General features: G+C 37.3%; 1 protein-coding gene and 1 pseudogene across 3 annotated transcripts in view; one reads left to right on the forward strand and one right to left on the reverse strand.

The window, feature by feature from the left end:
* Nucleotides 1-25,045, reverse strand: part of LOC118829829 — a 45,583-nt pseudogene that overhangs the window by 19,758 nt on the left and 780 nt on the right.
* The window catches only part of CTDSPL2 (CTD small phosphatase like 2), a 117,512-nt gene that overhangs the window by 19,093 nt on the left and 73,374 nt on the right, over nucleotides 1-25,045 (forward strand). The window lies entirely within an intron of this gene.

Raw genomic sequence — 25,045 nt, forward strand, 5'->3', positions numbered from 1 at the left:
TGGGGGACTGGGAGGGTGTTGGTGTCCTTGATTCTAAAAGGGAAGTTTGGAATAGGGGAGAGTCTGGGAGGAAAGATGAGCCTAGTTGCACATGTAATGAGTTTAAGATCCAGTTCAAGATGTCTAATAGGCAATTGGATATAGAAGAACAGGAGGCTAGGACCAGATAGCGATCTGAGCATCATCTAAATAGAGGTGAAAACTGAATTCATAGGACCTCTGATGAGAGATCACAGAGCAAAACAGCATAGAAGGAGAAAAGAACAACGCCAAGGATGGATCCTTGGGGTACACCCACAATTAGTAGGCATGACCTGGATGAAAAATCTAGCAGTGTAGGGCTGAGAAGAAACAATGAAATAGGTAAGAGTAGAACCAGGAAAGAGAGAGTAGACCCAAGATGCCAGAGTGCAAGCAGGGACCTGCTTGAGCTTTCCCTCACACCCCTCCAAATACCTGTAAAAAAATGACTCTAAACAAATTCTAGAGCAGCAGAACCCACAAAAAAGACAGAGTGAAACAAATTCGCAGTCCAAGACAACCAGTGTAGTCAATGGGGGAGAGGAGCACAGTTGCACTGGCACATATCCGGCTCCAACAAACCCAAAGCAGGGCTCAGGGGACTGAATCACTGGCAGCTGAGGCAGTTTCCAGACTTCTCAACCCACAGATGCCAAGGACAACTTAGAAGGTCGGTGGAAAAAGTCTGTCAGACCTGGGTGAGAAAGGAGCACATATCAGCCCTGGCTCCAGCACAGCCCCAGGTTGACAGCAGTAGTGGCAGCAGCAGCTGCTTCCAGAGCTCTCAGCCCACAGACTGTAAGGGGATCAAACAACTGATCAGAAGGAGATTACAGGGGTCTCTTTCCTGGCACTAAGGCAGGACTCTTGCTTTGCCCATACATGGATCTGGGTCCCAGTCCTTGGGTGAGGAAGAGCACTGGGATAATAGAGCTTGTGGCAGCCAGTGGAGAGCGCACCCTCCTCACAGTTCCAGGGTAGAAAAGAGTGCTTGTGGTTACTCACTGACCAGAGCACAGGCCAGGAGAGGAGTAAACACTTCCCCTTACATCATACTACCTTAAAACTGAAACCTTACAGGTACCTAGAAGTACATCTGAAAATAGCTGCATAAAACCCCTGAAACTTGGGAAGTATGATACCCTCCACACTGGAAGCAGAGCCCTGCTTTAACAAAGAGTTGAAAAGTCAAGTGGGAAAATGACCAAACAGAGGAAAAAACTCAGACTATAGAATCTTACTTTGGTGACAAGGAAGATCAAAACACATTAGAAGAAGACAACAAAGTCAAAGCTCCTGCATTCAAAGCCTCCAAGAAAAATATGAATTGGTCTCAGGCCATGGAAGAGCTTGAAAAGGATTTTGAAAATCAAGTAAGAAAAGTAGAGGAAAAATTGGAAAGAGAGATGAGAGTGATGCAAGAAAATCATGAAAAATGAGTCAACAGCTTACTAAAGGAGATCCCCAAAAATGCTGAAGAAAGTTATACCTTAAAAAATAGACTAGACCAAATGGCAAAAGATGTCCAAAAAGCCAATGAGGAAGAAGAATGCCTTAAAAAGCAGAATCAGCCAAATGGAAAAGGAGGTCCAAAAAGCTCACTGAAGAAAATAATTCCTTAAAAATTAGAATGGAGCAAATAGAAACCAATGATTCTATGAGAAATTAAGAAATTATAAAACAAAACCAAAAGAATGAAAAATAGAAGACAATGTGAAATATCTTATTGGAAAATAGATGCAGGAGAGATAATTTAAAAATTATTGGACTACCTAAAAGCCATGATCAAAAAAAGAGCCTACACATCATCTTTCAAGAAATTATCAAAGAAAACTATCCTGATATTATAGAACCAGAGGGTAAAATAGAAATTGAAAGAATCCACTGATCACCTCCTGAAAGAGATCCCAAAAAGAACCAGGAAAGAGCAGTGTCATGAAAACCAAGTAAGAATTAAGTATCAGAAGAAGAGAGTGATCAGTAGTGTCAGAGGCTACAGAGGGGTTAAGAATAATGAAGTTTGAGAAAAAGACTATTGGATTTGGCTATTAACGATCATTGTTAATGTTAGAAAGAACAGTTTTGGTTCAGTTTTGTGGTCATAAGCCAGAGAATGAGAGGAGAGGAAGTGGAGGCAATAACTATAGAGGGCTTTCTCCAGGAGTTTAGCCAAGAAAAGGAGGAGAGATGTAGAATGATAGCTAGAGGGGGATGAGTAGATCAAGGGAGAGTTTTTTGAGGAAGTAGACAAAAACAAGGAGAGATTGAAAATTAGTGAAAGAGTGGGGGTGATAGATAGGGTAGTCTGTTGATAAAGACAGGATGAAACAGGATCACGTGTGTCCATGTTAGAGGAGTTTTGCCTTGGCTCAAGGTGAAGGGCTTCCTCTTTATGTAGGAGGTTGGTTGTGGTTGTGTTGCTGTTTGTAAGCATACTCACCTGAGCAGGGAGTTCCAAAGCTTGCCTTGATTGCTTTCTGAATCTTCTGATCTTTTCTATACATTTTCTTTAAATGTTTTGTTGATATCTTTTTTTTGCTATCATTATTACTACTCATCTCTTCCCCCCATTTTTTTTTCTTTCTGTCTCCAGATAAAACCCTCTTTTTGCTAGAGCAAAAATTGCTATTACTCTGAATGTTTTTGTGCCTATTTCCCTTTTTCTTTTCTTCCCTTTTCCATGGGGCATATACCTAATAGTGGTATCTCTGGGTCTAAATATTTGCAGTTTGGTAACTTCTTAGGAGTAATTCAAAATTACTTTCTAGAATGATTGGACCACAGATCCACTCAATAGTAGATTATTTTGTCCTTCCACAGCTCCTCTAACAGTTGTCATTTTCCTTTTTATGTCATCTTTGCCAAGATGGAACCCCAAATTGTTTAAATTTGCATTTCTCTTATTAGGGTTTGGAACATTTTTTCATAAGGTTGTTAGCTTAACTTTCTTCTTGTGAGAACTGCCTTTAATGAGAGAGGATGGCTCTTGCATATTTGTATTAATTCCCTATGTTGCTAAGATAGAGCTTTCTGAGAGAAATTTGCTAAGGTTTCTTTTCCAAGCTATTTCATTGTCTAAAAACAAAAATTCACCTGAAGCAACAAAAGGTCAAGCATAACTCAATCTAATTGCATTGTCTGTATTTGAGTAGTTGTACAGTTTTTGCTATCAAAGTTGTCCATTTTATCTTCTATGGTCCTTGTTCCTTGTGTGTTCAAGAATTCTTCCCCTAACCGTAGTTGTGAAAGGTTATCTCCTTCCCTACTCCTCTAATTTGTTTACAATATGATCTTTAATATCTATATTATATATCTTTGGAACTTACTGTACTATATTGGTGAGATGTTCGTCCAAACCTAATTTTTTTCAAGACTGCTTTCCACATTTTCCAACAGTTATTTTCAAACGGTGACTATTTACGTCTTAGACTAGTTGTCATTGGTTTTATCAAATTTGATTGTTTTTGAGTCTTATGTACCTAATCTGTTAAACCGATTAACCTTTCTATTTTTTTTAGCCAGCACCAAACATTTTTTGATATTCCTTTGTAGTATAATTTTAGTTCTAATATTTCTCTGTTGCCCCTCCTTCTTGCTTTCTTTCCCTATTTTCCTTCATATTTTTGACTATTTTGTCTAGTTTTCTAAAGTAACCCTTTGTCTTATTTTTATATACTTAATGTATAAATTAATTTAGTAATATTGTGATTTTTCTTATGTTGGTGCCATCTACATATAAGCTAATAACTCCAGTTACTTAAGACTGTATTTATGTAAAAAAAAGTTTTGTACTTGTATTTGTGTGATTGCTCAGTATCTTGGTAAGTGGACTGCCAGATGTTTTATACATCATATAGTTATTTTGAATGAAATTTATTATCTTTTACTTCTTGCTGTGATTTGTTGGTGTAATATATAAAAAGGCTGTTGGGTTTATGGATTTATCTTATATTTGCTAAAATTATTATTTCAATTAATTTTTAATCAACTCATCCTTTAGACTGTCTTACCATTTGCAAAAAATGATCATTTTATTTCCACTTTGTGCTTAATAATACTTGCTGGTTAATTACTTCTTCTGTCAGTGTTATTGCTATAGCTACCATTTCTAGAGCTATATAGAATAATAGTGGTAGCAGTGGACATCTTTATTTTACCTCTGATCTTTTTGGAAAGGACTCTTGCATTTCTCCATTACTGATAATGCTAGTTCATGGCTTTTGGTAGGTACTTTTTACTGTATTAAGGAAAGGTCCATTTAATCCTATGCTTTCTAATGGTTTAAACATAAATGGATATTGCATTTTGTGAAAAAGCTTTTTCTGCATCTATTTTTATTTTGTGATTTATATGATTTTTATTGGTTCTTGTCATATCTTATAGAGAGCTAGCCTTGAAACTAGGAAGACCTGGGTTTAAGTACTGTATCTGACACCTACTGTCTTGTCACCCTGAGCAAGTCAGACTCTCAATGATCTAGATACTTCTCTTAGATTATAAATTCTAGAGAAGGGGGGGTGACGTTGATTACTAGAGGGAATTTCCTTATCTGGGAATTCCTTATAACAACAAAATCATAGGTTCAATCCCTATCTCCTTCCCTTGTCATTGCTTAAATGTTATGCATAGAGATCTTTAGGCATTTTTTAAAAAATCATGTCATAGATGCAGCTAGGTAGCTCAGTGAGTAGAGCACCAGCCCTGGAGTCAGGAGGACCTGAGTTCAAATTTGGCCTCAGACATTTGACATACTTCCTAGCTATGTATGTATATTTTTTGATAAAAATCTACCTTTTCACCCTCCCGCACTGAAAATCCTCCCCCCCCCCCCCAATTGAAAACTAAGAGAAAACCCATTACAAACATTTAGTCAAACAAAACAGGTTTCCACATTGGTCATGTCCTCCCAAAATTAGTCTCATTTTGCTCTCTTGAGTCTTTCACCTCTCTACCAGGAGATGGGTAGCATGTTTCATCATTAGTTCTCTGAAATCACAGTTGACCATTATGCTGATGGGAGTTCTTAATTTCTTTCAAAATTCTTCATTTTTACCATACTGTCATTTTGTAAATTTTTCTCCTGATTCACTTTACTCAGTATCAGTTTATAGATGGTTTTTCTGAAACTATCGGTTTTTTTACAGCATAATAATATTCCATTATATTTATATGTACCATAACTTGTTCATCTACTCCCCTAATTTATGGGCTCTTCCTCAGATTCCTGTTTTTTGCTACCCCAAAAAAAAGAGCTATAAATATTTTTGCACATCCTTTGGTAGTGTTTTGCTTAGGACTAATCCTTCCTTTCACCTGCCTTCCCTTGAATTCCCCCTCCCTCCTATTCCTTCCTATATCCCTATTACTGAAATGTATTTCTGTACCCAGCTGTATGCAAGTGTGTATGCATATGTGTACACTGGCAAGCGCACCCTCCTTTACTAGTTCAGATGAAAGTGAGATTAAGTGTCAGCTGCACACTTCCATCCTCTCCTCCTTGTTTGTATAGATGTCTACTTTTGCATCCTAATTATATGAGATAATTTTCCCTTCCTCTCCAGTGTATGCCTCTTCCCTTTTCTTTTCCTTCTTAAGATCATCAAGACATCCACTCCCAGGCCTTGTCTAATCAGATTCCTTTGATAATTCGATGATGATAGTGTTCAGACAGGACACATGTATCATCTCCCCATATTTGTATGTAAGCAGTTTATCCTTGTTTAGTCCTTTATTATTGTTCATTCATATTTACTTTTTTATGTTTACGTGTTTTCCTTTTTATGTTTCTCTTCATTCCTGTGTTTGAATTTAAAAGTTTCTCTGTAGCTTCAATCTTTTTATTAGGAATCCTTGGAATTCTCTTTGTCATTAAAGGTCCCTTTTTTCCCCTAATCTGCCTGAGTTTATAATCAGTTTTGCTTGGTAAGTTATTCTTGGCCTATATATTCTTTGCCTTCTGAAATATTGTGTTCCAAGCCCTGTGCTTTTTCATAGAATTGTGTGTGATCCTGGCTTCTTGATATTTGAATTTTTTCCTTCTGTTTGCTTATGAGTATATGTATATATTTTTTGGCCTGGAAACTGGATTTTGGCTGTGATGTTCCTGAGATTTTTCATTTTGGGAATTCTCTTTCTCCTTTTAGCCTCTGGTTCTAAGAGATGCTGGGCAGCTTTAACTTTTCTTGAAGTATGTCTAGGCTCTTGTTTTGGTCTTGGTGTTCAAGTAGTCCAATGATTTTTAAATTCTTTCTTCTTGTTTGTTTTCTAGGTCAGTGTTTTTGTTGTGAGATATTTATTTTTTTCTGTCTTTAGACTTTGTTTTAATATTTCTTGTTATCCTAAGGAGTCATTGACTTTTCTATTTGGTCCATTCTAATTTTCAGAGAGTTTGTTTTAACTCTTGTTTAGTCTCTTCTAATAATTCTAATGGAGTTTATACTAAAGCTGTATTTTTCTCTGAAGCTTTGCTTGTTGATGTTTTGGAGTCTTTCTCTTCTTCTGGGTTTATGTCTTGAACTTCCCTACCACCATAGTATCTCTTTATGGTGGAATTCTTTGCTCATTCTTCCAGCCTTTTTTCTGACTTTGAACTTGATATTAGGGCTGGGCTTTGCTGCATTTATGGAGGGAAGATCTGGGCTAGTCCTGTTGCTGCTTTCTTAGGGTATTGAATGTTGTGTTATTCCAGAATCTTAGGAACAGGCAGGGATCTGCAAACTTTCAGTGCTCTCAAAGTGTTTTGATCCAGGGCAAAGTCTGATTGCTTTCTCCTTGATCTGAGCTCTTCAAGTTCCTTACGCGGGTTTGGGTCTGAGCAACATTATATTACTGCTATACTTAGCCTTGTACAATATCCTGCTACTCCATCATCTTGACTCCACTTTCACATTTTCCCTTTAGAAATCTAGAAATATGAAGGGAAGATTAAAATTCAAGTAAGCAGTAGTCTTAAGATTTTAGCATTCCCTAAGTAGTTGCTTTCTACCCTTTGGGATTGTTACTATATCATTGAAAAGGTTCATTTAATGATAAAATTCTGGTTAGAGTACTTGTGACTTACTACCTATTTATCGTGTGTACAGCTTGTTTGTACATATTTTTTTGTCACAAGCCACGTGGGCTATTATTGTTTTTAAACAGCTATCATCATTCAGCCTCTTCTGAATGTTTGGTGAGAGCAGTTATTGATACAGCATACAGTGAATTTGCAAAAGTAACATTTTGTGTTCATAAAAGAAAGGGTATGAATACTTTTAGAATATTGAAGTGACCTAGTTGTTTAATATCTTTGTTTTTGTTCAGTGATGTCCAATTCTTTGTGACCCCATTTTGGGTTTTCTTGGCAAAAATACTGGAGTGGTTTGCTATTTCCTTCTCTAGCTCATTTTACAGATGAGGAAACTGAGGCAAACAAGGTGAAGTGACTTGCCCAGGGTCACACAGCCACTTAACTGTCTGAGGCCAGATCAGAACTCAAGAAGATGAGTCTTCCTGACTCCAGACTTGGCACTCTAATCCACTATGCCAACTACCTGCCTTGTTTAATGTCTATTGTCTTTAAAAACAAGATTAATCTACTAGATAATGTTGAACCTCTTAAATATAAATTTTGCAATTTTAAAATGTTTTCTTCGTGGTTAGTATAAAATAATTTTGGGACCCCCAAATGGGGTTATGAAGAATTGGACATGACTTGAAACAACTAAACAACTACATTAAAATAACTTGTGTTTTAACAAAATTTTATTGATCGAAATTTTTTTTTACATCACTTACATTTCCTCTCTCCCCACAGAGCCATCCCATATAACAGTACAAAAGAAAAGGGGAAAATAGGAAAGTTAGCTTAACACTACCAAAGTTATATGCACAAGTCTCCTCTCTTTTTTGACCAAGCTATAATTTAACAGCATTTAGTTTTGTTCTCTTATTGTGATTTTTCCATTTACATAATCGTAGTCATGGTGAATGTTATTTTTCCTGGTTCTGCCTGCTTTATTCTACATGAATTTCATATAAGTCAGGCCTACACAACCTGTGGCCCTCGACAGGATTTCAGGTGGCCCATGAATAGAGGATGTAAATAAATACAGTCTTTCCATACTTCAGTAGTCATCCTTCTTTGCAGAGGTGGAAAATATTGCCACTACTGCCAGAAATGGTTGATAGGTTGGTTTATTTTTGTCATCTTTTGTATTCACTGTTATAAGATGGCTCTTTGTATAAGAGAAGGGGAGAAATGTATTTACAAATAAAGATGATAAAGAAAGAAGGACTTAAAAGTGCTGAAAAGACTGATATAAATCTTTCCATACTTCTCTATAGCCATCATTTATTGTTTCTTATAATGCAGTATGATACAGCAACATTCCATTATATTCGTGTACCATAGCTTGTTTAGTCATTTCCCCATCAATGGATCTACCTTATTTCTGGTTCTTTGCTAGTACAGAGAGTATTGCTATAAATATTTTGGTGTTTGTGGGACCAATTTGTAATTGTCCTACTTTCGGTGTATTCCAGTAAGTGAAATCTCTGGGTTAAAGGGCACCAACATTTTAGTTGCTTTATTGGTATAAATCCAAATAGTTTTTCAGAATTGTGGTTGAACCAGTTCATAACTTCACCAGCAATGCATTACTGCATCTGTCTTTCTTTAATCCTTTCAACATTGACTTTTGCCAGTTTGCTGTGGGTATAAGTTCAGTTAATGACCAAGCATTTATTAAATGCTTATTAAGTGCTAAGTGTATCAATTAGTAAACATTTATTAAGCACCTGCCCTCCATGAGCTCATGATCTAATTGGGGAGACAACAAGAAAACAAATATGTACAAACAAGCTGTATACATGATAAATAGGTAGTAATTAAGAGAGAGAAGGCACTAGAATGAAGAGGCATTGTGAAAGGCTTCCTGTAGAAGATGAGATTTTTGTTTGGACATGAAGAAAGCCAGGGGGACCCAGGAAGCAGAGATGAAGAGAGAGCATTCCATGCAGGGGGGAGAGTCCGAGAAAATACCTGGAGTCAAGAGGTGGAGTATCTAGATTGTAAAATAGCAAGGAGGCCAGTATCACTGTATTCAGAATATGATGTATACTGGAGAACAAGATGTAAGAAAACTAGAAAGTGTGGGGAGAGAATTGGTTATCAAGAGCTTTGAAATGTCAGACACAGGATTTTTGTATTTCATCCTGAAGGTGATAGGGAACAACTGAAGTTTATTGAGTTAGGGGTGGAGTGACATGGTCAGACCTGCACTTCAGGAAAATCACTTGAGCACCTGAATGTAGGGTAGATTGGAGTAGGGGGGACTTGAGGCAGACAGACCCACCAAGAAAGCTGTTGAAATAATCCAGGTGTGAGTTGTTAAGAGCCTGTACCAGACAGAGTAGTGGCAGAATAGAGAGGAGGGCATATTTGAAAGATGTTGCAAAGCTGATATATAGAATAAATAAGATATGTTCTGTATGTATATATGATACATGTATATGGTGTGTATATAGCTAATAGATACTTGTATATATGTATAAGCGCTTTGCAAGAAGGAAGTTTCATTTTTTTGTACTTGTAGCACAGTGCCCAGCTCAATACTGGACTCTTCATAAATTCTTGTTGGTTGATTGATTTGATTTCAGATCCTCCTACTTGCAGATGATGGTGCTGATTGTATCATATAATGTTAGTGCTTTAAGGTTTTCAGAGCAATTTATAAATGTTATTTCATTTGATCCTCATAACAGCTCTGGGATATAGGCGTTGATATATTACAAATGGGGAAACTGAGGCATACAGGGATTAAGTGTCTTGCTTAAAGGTTACATTTTTAGTAAGTGTGTTGAGACTGAATTTGAACTCAGGTCTTCTTCACTCCAGGTCTAGTATTCTATCCATTACACCACAGCTGTTAGAACATTGTAGGCCCTCCTAAATGAGGTCCATAATCATTCAAAAGAGTTTAGCCTCAGTATTCATACGGGGGGGGGGGGGGAAAGTTTATTATCAAGACGATGATATGCAGTTGAATAGAAATTGCATAGGACTAATCCATCCAGTCAAATCAACAAGCATTTATTATGTGTCTACTATGTGCAGGCACATTGCTGGGATACAAAGAAAAGCAAAAAACAGTAGCATTTAAATTTTAGACCAGTAAGTAAACAGTGAAGCACTGTTAAAGTTGAACCAGAGATCACACTGGATTGACTATGGGAAATTATTCAGTGTTTTCAATAATCCTAAACTCCTCTTTGAAACAAAGGCCTGTGTTTGTTTTTAAAAAGAAAAAGCACTTAATTTTAAGCCCCTCTTCTTTCTATATCACCTTCATCTGCAAATACATTCCTCACCTTCTCTTACACAAAGAGCCATTTCATAGCAGTGAGTACAAAGGAGAATGACAAAAATAAGCCAACCCATCAACCATTTCTGGCAGTATTTGCAGTATTCTCCACCTCTGCAAAGGATAGGAAATATATTTTCTCACTTCTTCAGGAACAAGCTTGGTCTTTATAATCACAATATTCAATTTCAATTTTTTTTTGTTTTTTTGCATATGTTGTTTTTCTGGTTCTAATTACTTGATGACACCAGTTCTTATGTCTTCCATATTTCTGTATTCTTTGTATTAGTTTCTTTTTCAGCAAGGGAATATGCCATTATATGTATGTACCACAATTTGTTCAGCCATTCTCCAATTAATGACGTCCCATTTTTAAAATAAAAATAAATTGTAGCATATTATCATCTTTGAAAAATTCAAGTTGATCACCACAAGGGCAATGGGAAGATAAAAGACGAGTCTGAGCACATTGCAACAAATTTCAAATGAAGGCTTGAGTGTGAGAATCATGTAAAAGATGTTGTCAGAGAGTTAGATGATTGGAGGGGAGGGAACTAATTACATATTGAGAGGGAAAGGTAACTGATGAATAGCTTGTATACTCCAGTAGTATCCAAAAAAACGTAAAGAAATCTAAAGGAAAGCCTCCCAGCCCATTGAGTTTTCCTTCTGTGAAGGATGTAGGCAGAAATGGACAAGAGATACCTGGGACAATTGGGCAAGTGTGAATTGCAGTATGTGTTACCTGGAGAAAGTACTTACCACAGCCAATGATATATTATCATTTCATTGAAGTACTACTTGTAACCTGCCATCTTTATCCAGATTTGTTTTGTTTTGTTTTAAACAAATGAATTTGTATTCTAAAATGGCACGACCTTGTTTTCCAAAGAGATCAGTTGTTTATTGGCTAAAGTAGTTTGTTGACTTGCTCATTTTGGCGACTTACATTGGTTAAATTTTTGTAAGAAATGATAATCAAGGTCAACAATCTTTTCCTTTTTTCCATTTCAGTGTTTCCATTTCAATAACTCATTTGAAGAGGTCATGTTGCTGTAGTTGCAGTTTGCAGTGTATTCACACCTTCGTTTGTATAATTTGGTGTAAATTTTTTGAAAGCTGTGTTATAGTTAGTTGAACATTAGTTTGTATGCAGACGGATAACTATGATGCTGTATTTAATTGCCTCTACTAATTGTCTTTTCCTCTTCGTTCCTCCCCATAGTGCCCCTCTCCTGACATAAGTTCCATGAGAACAAGAACTATTTCATTTCTCTCTGTATTCCCAATATCTGGTATGATGATTTATTGACAACCCCTCCCAACTCCTCACATACACAGAGTAGAATATATTTTTGTTTAGTGTCTGCCATTTCCAGAACTTTCTTCTAAAAGATAGTATTCATGATATATAGACTTAAGGATTCTTAGTAGTCTATGTCAGAGGTTTCAAACTCAAGGCCACCAAAATGTGCTGCAAGAGTCCTCTAAGAGCTTCCCAAACCAGGTTAAAATGTAATTGGGAGATATTTAGCAAAATAAAAATACAGTACAACATAGATAAAGTTAATTTTTGCCTTCCTAAGTGAATATGTGGCCTAACGGGATCCATTTCTATTTGAATAGACAACCACTGTGCTTTACAGACCTTTGACCTTTTTTTATTTCTCAAACCTGAGCCATGTTTTCCAACCTTGCTTTTCCCTCATCATCCTTTATGCCCATCTTCACATGGAGAGTACCAAGTATCAAATATATGTTGATGCAGCGTACAGGGTCTTGCATTCTTCATAACTTTTTCTCTGTTTTTCCTATTCTGGTACAGACTTTGGCATATTAGTTGTAGTTATCTTTGTGATGACTTTTTTTGGTTGATGCTCATCATGGAGCACTGAAAGAGACAAGATGACCTTGTTGTTTCATGACATGTTTCATGTTGCCTTACAGTACATGAAGAAGCTAACTTTTTTACTTACTTAAGGAGAAATTGTAACAACTTTCTTTAGCTTCAGTATGCATTTGTCTTCTGGTTTCATATGTCATGTGATTGTTGATATTGAAGTTCTTTACTTCTTTCCAAAAGGCATTGATTCACTGATTACTAGAAAATGTTATATTTAGAATACTTACAGTTAAGGTAGGGTTTATAAATGCTCTAAAAGTGATTCTTAGCATCATTTACTTCTTCATGGCCAGTCCCCCAACCATCACTATGGAAGTGAAAAGGGGCTTCACTTTTTTAATTCTTTTTTCATAGGTTAACATGGCCAAAGAATTCCTCACAAGGTGACCAAACTACTGATGATGAGCTTCTCTGTAGTTAATGAGATTGCATCTTAAACAATAGATTCTTCATGTGAAAATAACTTAAAACCTTTGTGTAGTAGAACCCGTCAGAGCTTTGATCCGCTGGCATAACTTTTAAAAACTCAAGGTTATTCACCTATGAGATATTGGAATAGGACTTTATGTGTAAAAAGGGAAACAATACTATAAAAGAACAGTAATAATGCATCTTTCTGTGATATTTTTCCTTAAAATTATACTATAATATGGGTAGTGTGTTATCCCCATTTTACAAATGAGAGGAAATGACTCTTAGAAGTTGTCACTTTCACAGTTACATAGCTATACAATGTGCGAATAATTCAAAATCCATTGTGTTTCACTCTACATAAATCAGTGTTGAATTCAAGGCTGTTATTACTGTATCCCTCTTTATCTTGTATAAGGAAACAGAGAACATAAATAAAGATACCTTTGCTACCCTCAAATTGCTTTTAATCTAAGTGAAGAAATATGACAAAAATAAATTTTGCTACTCTGTATATTTTTGGTAAACTTTCTTTCATTTGGAGGTCACTTAATGATCATCTTTTGCTATGTGGAACAAAGCCCAAACCAGAAAATAGGTTTGAAAATAAAAAGCCTTTGAGAAACCAATATAGATGTCTAAACGCTAATTTAAATTAAATGCTAAAGCCCTTGGGGGACCGAAGTTTGGGAATAATTTGGTTATCTGATCTTTCGGTTTGTAAGAGATTAAAATCAGGGGGGCAGAGCCAAGATGGCAGCTGGAAAGCAGGGACTTGCATGAGCTCCCCGGCCAAGTCCCTCCAAAAACCTATAAAAAATGGCTCTGAACAAATTCTAGAGCTGTAGAGCTACAGAACCCACAGAATAGCAGAGGGAAGCAGGGTTCCAACCCAGGTCAGCCTAGATGGTCACTGGGTAAGGTCTATCCCACGGAACTGGGAGCAGAGTGGAACAGAGCCCAGCGTGGGCTGCGCCCAGACCAACCAGAGCAGGAGCCGGGCGGAAGAGGCCCTAGCGCCCTGAATCAGAGAGCTGTGGCAGTTACCAGACTTCTCAACCCACAAACACCAAAGAAAACAGAGAAGGCTAGTGGGAAAAGCTGCAGGGGACAGAGTGAAAGGAGTTTGGCAGTTAGGCCACTGCCCCAAGGCAGCCGAGGAGGTGCAGCTACAGGACTATAGCTACAGTTGCTTCTGGCACCAGGCCCACCTGGTGGGAGGAATTAGGTGGCAGATAACAGCGAGAGTGCAGAGCCTGCTTAATATTTGCATCAGGTCCAGGTTGGCAGTTCTTGGGGGAGGAGGAGTGATGCTGTGGCAGAGCTTGCTTGGTGGAGTAGAAGTAGCTCTGAAAACAGCAGTGCGGCCCCTAAAGCTTGGGACAAAGTACTGTCTACTTTACTCTACAAGCAGTCACACCCTGACGAAAAACTCAAGGGTCAAGTAGTTGGCTGGGAACATGGCCAGGCAGCGAAAACGCACCCAGATTCAGTCTCAGACTTTGGAATCTTTCTTTGGTGACAAAGAACACCAAAACATACAGCCAGAAGAACTCAACAAAGTCAAAGAGCCTATATCAAAAGCCTCCAAGAAAAACATGAACTGGTCTCAGGCCATGGAAGAGCTCAAAAAGGAGTTGGAAAAGCAAGTAAGAGAAGTAGAGGAAAAATTGGGAAAAGAAATGAGAGGGGATGTGAGAAAACCATGAAAAACAAGTCAATGAACTGCTAAAGGACACCCAAAAAAATACTGAAGAAAATAACACCTTAAAAACTAGACTAACTCAAATGGCAAAAGAGCTCCAAAAAGCCAATGAATGTCTTGAAAGGCAGAATTAGCCAAATGGAAAAGGAGGTCCAAAAGACCACTGAAGAAAATACTACCTTAAAAATTAGACTGGAGCAAGTGGAAGCTAGTGACTTTATGAGAAATCAAGATATTATAAAACAGAACCAAAGGAATGAAAAAGTGGAAGACAGAGTGAAATATCTCATTGGAAAAACCACTGACCTGGAAAATAGATCCAGGAGAGATAATTTAAAATTGATTGACTACCTGAAAGCCATGATCAAAAAAAGAACCTGGATATCATCTTTCAAGAAATTATCAAGGAGAACTGCCCTGATATTCTAGAACCAGAGGGTAAAATAGAAATTGAAAGAATCCACCAATCACCTCCTGAAAAAGATCCCAAAAAGAAAACTCCTAGGAATATTGTCACCATATTCCAGAGCTCCCAGATCAAGGAGGAAATACTATAAGCAGTCAGAAAGAAACAATTTGAGTATTGTGGAAACACAGGTTAATACAAGATCTAGCAGCTTCTGCATTAAGGGATCGAAGGGCTTGGAATATGTTATTCCGGAGGTCATTGGATCTAGGATTAAAACCAAGAATCACCTATCTAGCAAAACTGAGTATCATACTCCAAGGCAAAATATGGCTTTTCAATAAAATAGAGGATTTTCAAGCTTTCTCAGTGAAAAGACCAGAGCTGAATAGAAAATTTGACTTTCAAACACAAGAATGAAGAGAAGCATGAAAAGGTAATCAAGACAGAGAAAGTTGAACTGAACTGTTTTGTTTACATTCCAAATGGAAAGATGATGTGTAGAATTCATGAGACCTCAGTATTAGGATAGCTGAAGGGAATACACACACACACACACACACACACAGATAGATAGATAGAGGGTACAGGGTGAGTTGGATATGAAGGGATGATATCTAAAAAAAATAAAATCAAATTAAGGGATGAGAGAGGAATATATTGAGAGAAGGAGAAAGGGAGAGATAGAATGGAGTAAATTATCTCACATAAAAGTGGCAAGAAAAAGCAGTTCTGTTGGGAGGGAAGAGGGGGCAGGTGAGGGGAAATGAGTGAATCTTGCTTCTCATTGAATTTGACTTGAGGGAATGCCATACACACTCACTTGGGTATCTTACCCCACAGGAAAGAAGGAGGAAGGAGATAAAAAGGGGGGATGATAGAAGGGAGGGCAGATGGGGAGGAGGTACTCAAGCAAACACTTTTGTAAAGGGACAGGGTCAAGGGAGAAAATTGGATAAAGGCGGATAGGATAGGAAGGAGCAAAATATAGTTAGTCTTTCACAATGTGAGTATTGGGGAAGGGTTTTGCATAATGATACACATGTGGCCTATGTTGAATTGCTTGCCTTCTTAGGGAGGGTGGGTGGGGAGGGAAGAGGGGAGAGAATTTGGAACTCAAAGTTTTAAAAGCAGATGTTCAAAAAAAAAGTTTTTGCATGCAACTAGGAAATAAGATATACAGGCAATGGGGCATGGAAATCTATCTTGCCCTACAAGAAAGTAAAGGAAAAGGGGATGGGGGGGAGTGGGGTGACAGAAGGAAGGGCTGACTGGGGAACAGGGCAATCAGAATATATGCCATCTTGGAGTGGGGGGAGGGTAGAAATGGGGAGAAAATATGTAATTCAAACTCTTGTGAAAACTAATGCTGAAAACTAAAATATTAAATAATGACTTATATAGGGGGGAAAAGAGATTAAAATCAACGGATTAGAAAATTATGAGGAAAGATTGCTTGTGGCAGGTGTAGTGGCAACAGCAAGAAGAAGTTGGTAGCCAGAGACAGAAAAACCAGTAAAAGTTGATGCAGGAACTCATAAAATCAAAATAATGTGAGTCTATGTAGTATTAGACAGCCCTACAGATCTCAACCCAAAGGGCAGTATTTATTTTAATAAAGTACAGTAATTGGTGTTCATAATGATGACTCTTAGTCATTAAAGAAAAAACTCATGTAAATTCCAGGCCTGTACATTTGATATCATTTGAGGTATACCATTTATGAGGTTTTGAAATAGTACTTTTATACTTTGAGAAAATATTTTGAAATCTTGAGAATGGAATTTTTATTAGAATATAAAAATATCAGACTGTTCACTTGTTCATCATTTGATATATTTTAAATAGTTTCTAGTAAAGCCAAGAGATTAGAAGAGAAGAAAAATTTGTATCCGTGTGAATATATTAAAATTTATAGAAACACAAGTCTTTACAAAAGAGTAAGATAATTCAAAAGATTTTCAAAGGAATGAGTAAGGAGTTGGGAATGAAGGGGATTATTAATAGAAACTCTTCCTCCTCCAAGCTTAATAATAATTAACTGATATCTAAATAGCATTTTAAAATTTGCAAAGTGCTTTAGATCAGAGGTGTTGAATGCATGGGGCCCCATCAAAACAAATAAAAATACAACATGGGTAATGTTAATTTGTGCTTTTCTGAGATAATATGCCACTGGCAGGGATTTATTTCTATTTGAGTTTGATACCACTGTTGTACTTACATTACCTCATGTGAATGACACAATAGCTATTGGGAAGATTTACTATAAGTAATAGTATTACTGTTTTACAAATAAGTGGTTTGCAAATGGTTAAACAGCTAATAAATATCAGAGGCTGGATTTTAAATTCGGGCTTCCTCACTCTTCTGTAGTATTGTTGTTACAGTCAATTGTTTTATCCCTGTTCTAATTGATGAAAACTACCCAAGCAGAAAATGTCAGATTCTTCACCTCTTCTTTCCCTTTCATGAAAGAGTGAATGATAAAGCATTTTATAAGTACTTACTGTGTGTCAAACACTGTGCTAAACAGTATGGATACAAATATAAAATTAAGAATAGTCTCAGCTCTTAAGGAGCTCACATTCTATTGTAGGGACTGATGCACACAAATAGGAGGATCTAGCTGCAGGCCTGATGGTAAGACCCATAGATCTTTTCTATTTATTATCAATACAGATGGCAATGCCATCATTATAATGAATGTCATTTATTCCCCATATCCATTCACTTGCCCAGTCCTGTGAGTTCCATTTCTGCAGTATCCTTTAAATCCATCCTTTTCTCTCCACTTAGTGTTCCACCCTCCAACATATCTTCTTGGTCACACAGCAACCAACTTGTTTCAGGCCCTTCTTACTACTTAGACTATTATATTTTATGTCTTTTTGTTTTTACATCACATTTATTTCTGAGTATGTCCTTCCTCCCTTCTGTTCCCCTTGAGCCTTCTTTTATAATAAAGGTTAAAAAAATAGAACAGTTCATAAAAACCAAGCAACACATTGTTCCTGGCAATATCTCTTCGCTTCCATACGCATATACTATCCATCCCCATCTTCTTCAGTGAAGGAGGGAGTTGGATTTTTGCAGTTCTTCTCTGGAATCAACCTTTATCCTGTCACAGTGATTCAGTTTGTTTTATTGTTCTTTATGCTTATATTGTCATTTGTATATTATTTCACCATTCTGTTTCCTTCATTTTGCCCTCACTTCATGTCTCTGAATTCTTCATATTTGTTGCTTTTTACAATACAGTAATATTTCATGACATTCATGTACCACAGTTTGTATAGCTTTTTCAAATCAGTGACATGTACTTTGTTTCTAGTAGTTAGCTGCCACAAATAGTGTTGTAATTAGCAGAGAGAGAGACTTTCAGTTTTTGACTTCCTTGGGGATATGTGCTTTGAAGTAGGATCTCTAGGTCAAAAAATATGGACATCGTAGTCACTTTTTTTTTTTAAAGATCATTCCAAATTGTCTTTCAGAATGGTTGGGCCAATTTACAGCTTGTTTTGGAGGAGCTTCTCTAGGAGTGATTATTTCCATGGTTTGTCGTTTTTGCCAATTTGTTGTGTGTGAGAGTTGTTTTATTTTCATTTTTCTCATTATTAGTAGTTTGTAGCATCTTTCATATGGTAGCTAGCAGTTCTCGATAGAAGTATGCTAAACTCATTTCTCATGTCCTTTGACCATTTGGATCATTTAATCATTTACCCATTTGGAGATTCTACCTAGAATGTTGTAGTAGCCTCCCAGTTGGGCTCTCTATTTTCTTCCACCCTCAAATCCATCTTGTACTCTACTTTTAAAGTAATTTTCCTTACACATAGATCTTGCTACAGTATCCCCTTGCTTAAAATTCTGAAAGAAGCTTTCAGTTATTTATAATATGGAGACTTTTTTAGCTTGACATTTAAGGTGCTTTATAATCTGGCGCCACCCTACCTTTCTAGTCTTTAATTAGCTATTATTTCTTTTCAGGCAATCTCTTCTTGGACTAAGTTCCCTCAGTTAACTGCTGCCACTCCTTTGCCTTTGCTCATTCCATTCCCTATTTCTAAAGTAAATTCCATTTTCCAAATCTTTTTTGTATTGACAGCCTCTCCTCTTCCAAGGACCAGCTCAGGTGCCACTTCTTCCATTAAAGAGGTCCCTCATCTTCTTATGCCCCCAAGTGATCACTTCCTCTAATCTCTGCTACTTTGTGTCTTCTATGTGTTTAAAATTTTTCTAATTTGTAATATAGTTGTTTATGTGAGTTTCTCACTTTCTACCACCAACACTCAAATTAGATTGTAATCTCTTATGAACTTTTTTTCAGTTAACAAACATTTACTTTCTTTGCCTTTTACAACTCCCTTACTCCATTGATTGCACAAAAAAAAAACAAAACCTTCCTAGTAAATATGCATAGTCAAAATTAATTACCATATTGGCCATGTTAAAAAATGCATGTCTCATTCGTATCTTGAGTCCCACCTCCCCTTTAGAACATACACAGCATGTTTCATCGTTAGGGCTCTGGAATCATGGATAATCACTGACTGCATTGAGTAGAGTTCTTAAGTATTTCAGTCTTATTCTATGAATTATTCTCTTTGTTCTACTCACCTCGTTTTGCATCAAGGTATATGAGTCTTCTGAAACTATCCTGTTCTTATGGCATAATAATATTCTACTACATTCATAACGCTTCATTTCTTGTTTGGTTAATCTGGACATTTTAATGTTTATATAAATAGTCTTCCATTTCATTTGTTTTATTAGTATATAGTTGAATAAAATATTTTCTACTAATTTTCCTTTATATGGTTTTTATTTTTTATATTGGTAATTTGGTTTTTTGCTTTCTTTTTTGAAAAATTCAAATCAACTAATGGTTTATTTTTTCCCTAAAAATGTCTTTAATTTTATTTCTTATTAGTCAATAGAGATTTATTAAGCACCTACTGTTTTCCAGGCACTGTGCTAAAGGTACAGGGGATACAAAGAAAAGATAGGCCCTGCCCTGGAGGAGCTCACAATCTAATGTAGGACATAGTACACCAACAATTATATACACACAGGCTTCATGGAAATTAAATAGAAAATGATTAACAAAGGGAAGGCACAAGAATTAAGAGGATTTGGCAAAGGCTTCCTGTAGAAAATGGGATTTTAGCTGGGTTTGGAGGAAGCTAGGAAGGAGGAGAGGTTTCTAGGTGTGGGGGACAGCCAGTGAAAATGCCCACATATGGAAAATCAAGTGTCTTATTGAAGGGATAGCAAGGAGGCCAGTGTCACTGGATTTGAAGGGTATATGGGGAGGTAGAAGGTGTAAGACTAGAAAGGTGGGGGGAGAGGGGTAGGTTATGAAGGAGCTTTGAATGTCAAATAGAGGATCTTGTATTTGATCCTGGCAGTGTTAGGAGGAACCATTGGAGTTTATTGAATGAGGTTGGATGAAATGGTTAGACCTATACTTTATGAAGTCCACTTTGGTAATTCATTGGAAGACAGATTGGAGCAGGGAGAGACTTGGGACATACAGATGTACCCGCAGATTCTTGCAGTAGTCTAGGCATGAAGAGATAAAGCACTGGGTCAGGGTGGTGGCAGCATTGGAGAAGGGGAAGGGGGTAGATTTAGGAAATGTTACAAAGATGAAGGATTGAAAAAAAGACCATTGGATCTGGCAATTAAAGATCATTGTTACTGTTGGAAAGAACAGTTTCGTTTGAATGATAGGGTCAGAAACCAGAGAGGAGGAGGAGAGGAATTATTGGAGGCAATAATTATAGGTTGTCTCAAGTTTAGCCAGAAAAAGGAGGAAAGATATAGAATGATAGCTAGAGGGGGATGAATGGATCAGGGAAGAATTTTTTGAGGATGGGGAGAGACCGGAATGTGATTGTAAGCAGTAGGGAAGCAGCTAATGAACTGGGAAAGATTGAAGACAAATGGCAGAGGGGGCGGTCTGAGGAAATAGGATAGAATGAGATCCCTTAAGTATGTAGAGGTGTTGACTTTGACATAGAAATGACACCTCATTATGTAAGATGAATGAAGGAGTTAGTAGCAGAAGACATTTGAGTGATGTGAGATAAGGAGCTGGAAAAGGGGGAAAGAGAGTAGAGTGGAGAGGAAACTATAAGTACATGGCTTCTTTTTTTTTTTTTTTTGGTAAAATATGAGGCAAGGTTTTCAGCTAAGGTGGAGGGGGAACCATGTGATGTTTGAGGGATGAAAAGGTTTGGAAGAGCCTCTGGTGAGTTGGGATAGTGAATTAATTAGGAAGATGTAAAACGATTGCATAGCCTCAGTGAGGGCCCATTTCAGGTTATATAACATAAATTTATAATGTACCTAGTCAGGTCGGTTACATGATTTTTTTGACCTTCAATCAGTAGTAGCATTTGTGTAGGTGCAAAGGCAACAGATGGTAAGAATGATGAAAGGCTGAGTTTTGGCAGAGCACAACCAGTAATATAAGGGGGGGAAGGGACTCTAGAGAAAAGGTCAATGTGGAATTATACTGGTTTCCCAAGGGGTCAAGATGGGGAAAGGAATGTGGCTAGTACATGGGATGATGACCTGGCAGGAAGAGAACTGAGGGAGTCAAGGGATTGGAGGTCATGGTATAGAAAATAAGAGTAGAACAGCAGAGGAAGAAGTGGAAATCAAGTGTATTGTGATCAAAGAATTTCAGAGTTCATGAATATGGGGGTGGTGCATTTATGGGTGGTGGCAAGATCAAAATTATGACTACCTTTGTGTTTCAGGTGGGGTGGAAGAGTAAATCATGGAAAATGAGTAAGTCAAAGAACTGGGAGTGTTTGAGGGAGAGGTATATTATGCATGTCAAAGTCTCCTAATGTGTGGAATGCCCTAGAGATCTTTAGACAGCTACCAGGATTTTGATTGAGTGGTAGATGTGATTTTTTTTTGAACTTTCAATTTTATTAACCTGTTTGATTTTCAGAATTTTTTTTGGTCTTTAATTACATATCCAATTCATTGACATTTTCTTGCTCTTTTATTGATGAGTTTATAATTATAAATTCTTCAGTAAGAATTCCTTTGGCCACACTCCACAAATGTTGGTATGTTGTCTCATTACTTTCTTTGATCAAATTATTGTTTCTATGATTTGTTCTTTGACTTGCCAATTCTTTGTTTTTTCCATTGTTTCTTCAGTGGCTCTTTAGTGAATATAATTTTTATCATGTCAGTAAAGGATGTGTTTAATATCTCTGCTTTTCTGCATTTGTGAGGTTTTCATGGCCTAATAATACATGGCCAATTTTTGTAAAAAATTGGATAGCAGAGAAATATGTAAACTCCTTTTTGTTTATATTTTGTAATCTCTAGGGATCTATCATATCTTTTCAAAAAATTCTATTCATGTCTTCTCTCCCCTCCCCCTTTTCCTCTCTTCCTCCTTTCCTTCCTGGGGGGTCAGGGATTGAGTTATCTAGGTCTGAAAGGGATACATTAAGATCATGCGGACTATTACAGTTTTACTGTCTACTTTTCTCTGCAACTCATTTGAGTTTAAATATTTAAATGCTATTCCATTTAGTGCATATATATTATTACTGTTAATTTGTTGTCTGTGGTGTCTCTAATTTCCCTGTGTATCTCTTTTAATTATTTCTGGTTTTGCTTTGGTCTTGAGATTATGTTGTTGTTTTAATAGTTCAGCAGAGGCATAATAAAAAATCCTGCTCCAAACCTTTTTACTGTGTAAATGTTTTGTTTCAGTCATGATTCTTGAAAACAGTATATTTTTGGATTCTTCTAATCCATTCTGTTAATCATTTTCTGATTTATTTACAAAAAAGAAAAGGATGATGAATCAGAAAGTGCATAAACTTGATATAGTCTACTTCCACTTCTCTGCCTTTCCTCTCTTCCCTTTGCCTGGACACCAGTCAGAGGCTCTATTCTAATTCCTTTTGAACGTCCTTCACAATCCACCTTCTGAGGTTATAGTTTGTTTTGCTTTTGACTTGTTCCTTTCTGATTCTACCTTATCTTTTATTCCCTCTTCATATTCTATGCCCCTTTCACCGGTTTAGGTGAAGGGAAGATACAACTCATGTGCTCCCACTCTTCCTTATTGTTTATATAGTCTTCTTTCTCACCAAGATTGAGTGATTGATTGTAAGTTTCCTTCCCTTTTCTTTTGAGATCATTAAAACTTAACAAAAGGGTTCCTAGGCCCACTGTCTTATTTAACCCCTTCTATCTTTGATGACTTTAGAATTCTGAGGGGATAATTGTCCCTTCTCTCCTTCTTATAATGTAAATATTTTATATAGTCCTTTCTTTTTTATTTTTATGATGCCAATTTTAGATAGATTTGTTCTCCTGGACAAGAATTGCATTTTCACTTGTTTACAGTATTTATAAAATGCAGTGTTCTTCACTTCTCTCCTTCTGCACACATTCAAGTATTTAGAATGCCCAGATTTACATAATGGCTTAAATGTTACTTTTAAACTCCTACTGCCTTGGCTACAAATTTGAGTCCTTCATTTTTTTTGAAAACTGTGTAATGCTCTTTCTTCTGGTGCATTTAGTGTACCTCTTCACATTGGTCCAGAAGAAGCACCTCCAGATGGGACTGCTCCCCCCTAGGAATCTACTGGCATGCCCCCTGCACTCTGGTACAGCTTAGGGATAATAGGGTTACAAACCTTCTCCAGTTTTTTCTGCTGTAACAAGAATGTTGCTTGCTGTTACTGTGACTGTGTAAGGCCAATAACATCAGCACACAGGAGGGCTACTAGCACAGGTTCTTTGATCTACTTTTCTAAAGAAAGCAACTTTAAGGGGTTAACAGTCTTACTTTAAATAAACACACATATATCATTAACTTAGTTTGGGGGGGAAAGTCAGCACCCTGAACAACAGAGCAAATAACACAAATCAACAGACAGGCTTCTAGCTGTCTGACCAAAGCTATACATACATAGTTACCAGAGAGAGAAGTCACCAACATCTGAGTTTTCAAGGCCAGGGGGCTCCTTAATGGCTACCCAGAGTCTCATCTGGTCAAATCACACAGCATTCTCCCAGTGAGTGAGCCCCAGGCAAAATGCTAACCTCAGAGTATGTATATACTTCTTCAGGGTCAGAGTGCTTCATACCTCTTGAGGACTTCACACATCTTGGGACCTAACTAGCAAAGGGTGTGGGCCTTCCTATAAACAAAGGCAAGACTCAATCAAAGGCACTTGATTGCCCCAGTGCTGAGAAGCACTCCAAACAAAAAGTCCCACTTGCTTGCCCTTACATCTGCTAATGCTCAGATTCTCCCTTCTCAGCAGTCTGATTCTTATCCATTCGACTGATTATTTTAGTACACTTGTCAAGCATCTTTTGTTTGTCTTCATCAGTTTTGCCTGGGTGGGGGAGGGGGGTCTCATCCTTTATGGTAGCCTTCATGTTGAAAGCATAAGATTCAAGAGAATACTTGGAAGACTTTCTCTCTGCTTCTCCAGCTTTGTATTTCTCAGCCTCCTAGATCTTAGGCTCAATTTCTTCTTTGCTCAGACAACCTTTGTCATTGGTGTTGGTAATCTTACTCTCCTTACAGTGCTGTTAGGCACAGCAGAAACATTGAGGATGTCATTTGCATCAATGTCAAATGTGAGTTCAATCTGAGCAATGCCTCTGAGAGCAGGGGGATTCCTGTGAGCTCAAACTTACATGCAGGTTGTTATCCTCTTGTCTCTGCTCTCTCACCTTCATAAACCTGAATAAGCAAACCAGGCTGGTTGCTTGAGTAAGTGGTAAAGGTCTGTGTTTGCTTGGTAAGGGTGGTGGTATTGCATTTGATCAGAATTGTCAGAACTCCACCAGTAGTTTCGATTCCAAGGGAAAGAAGAGTGATATCCTATAGGAGCAAATCCTGCAAATTCTCAGATTTATCTCCAGACAAGATGGCAGCCTGGATAGCTGCACCACAGGCAACAACTTCATCAGGATTGAAACTTTTGCTGAGCTCCTTGTCATTGAGAAGTTCTGCAGAAGTTTCTGGATTTCGGTGATCCAAGTGGAACTCCTCAAGACAATGCCATGAATCTCTGATTTATCCAACTTGGCATCTATTAGGACCTTTTCCACAGGGTCCGGTGTGCCATGGAGAGGTCAGCATTCAGCTCTTCAAAATGGGCACAGAAGTTGATACCTTTATAGAGGGAATCAATCTCGATACTGGCAAGAGTACTAGAAAAGAGTGTGAACTTTGCAAGAAGTGT

Source organism: Trichosurus vulpecula, chromosome 8, assembly GCF_011100635.1.
Source record: "Trichosurus vulpecula isolate mTriVul1 chromosome 8, mTriVul1.pri, whole genome shotgun sequence".
In the NCBI taxonomy this organism is placed as follows: Eukaryota; Metazoa; Chordata; class Mammalia; order Diprotodontia; family Phalangeridae; genus Trichosurus; species Trichosurus vulpecula.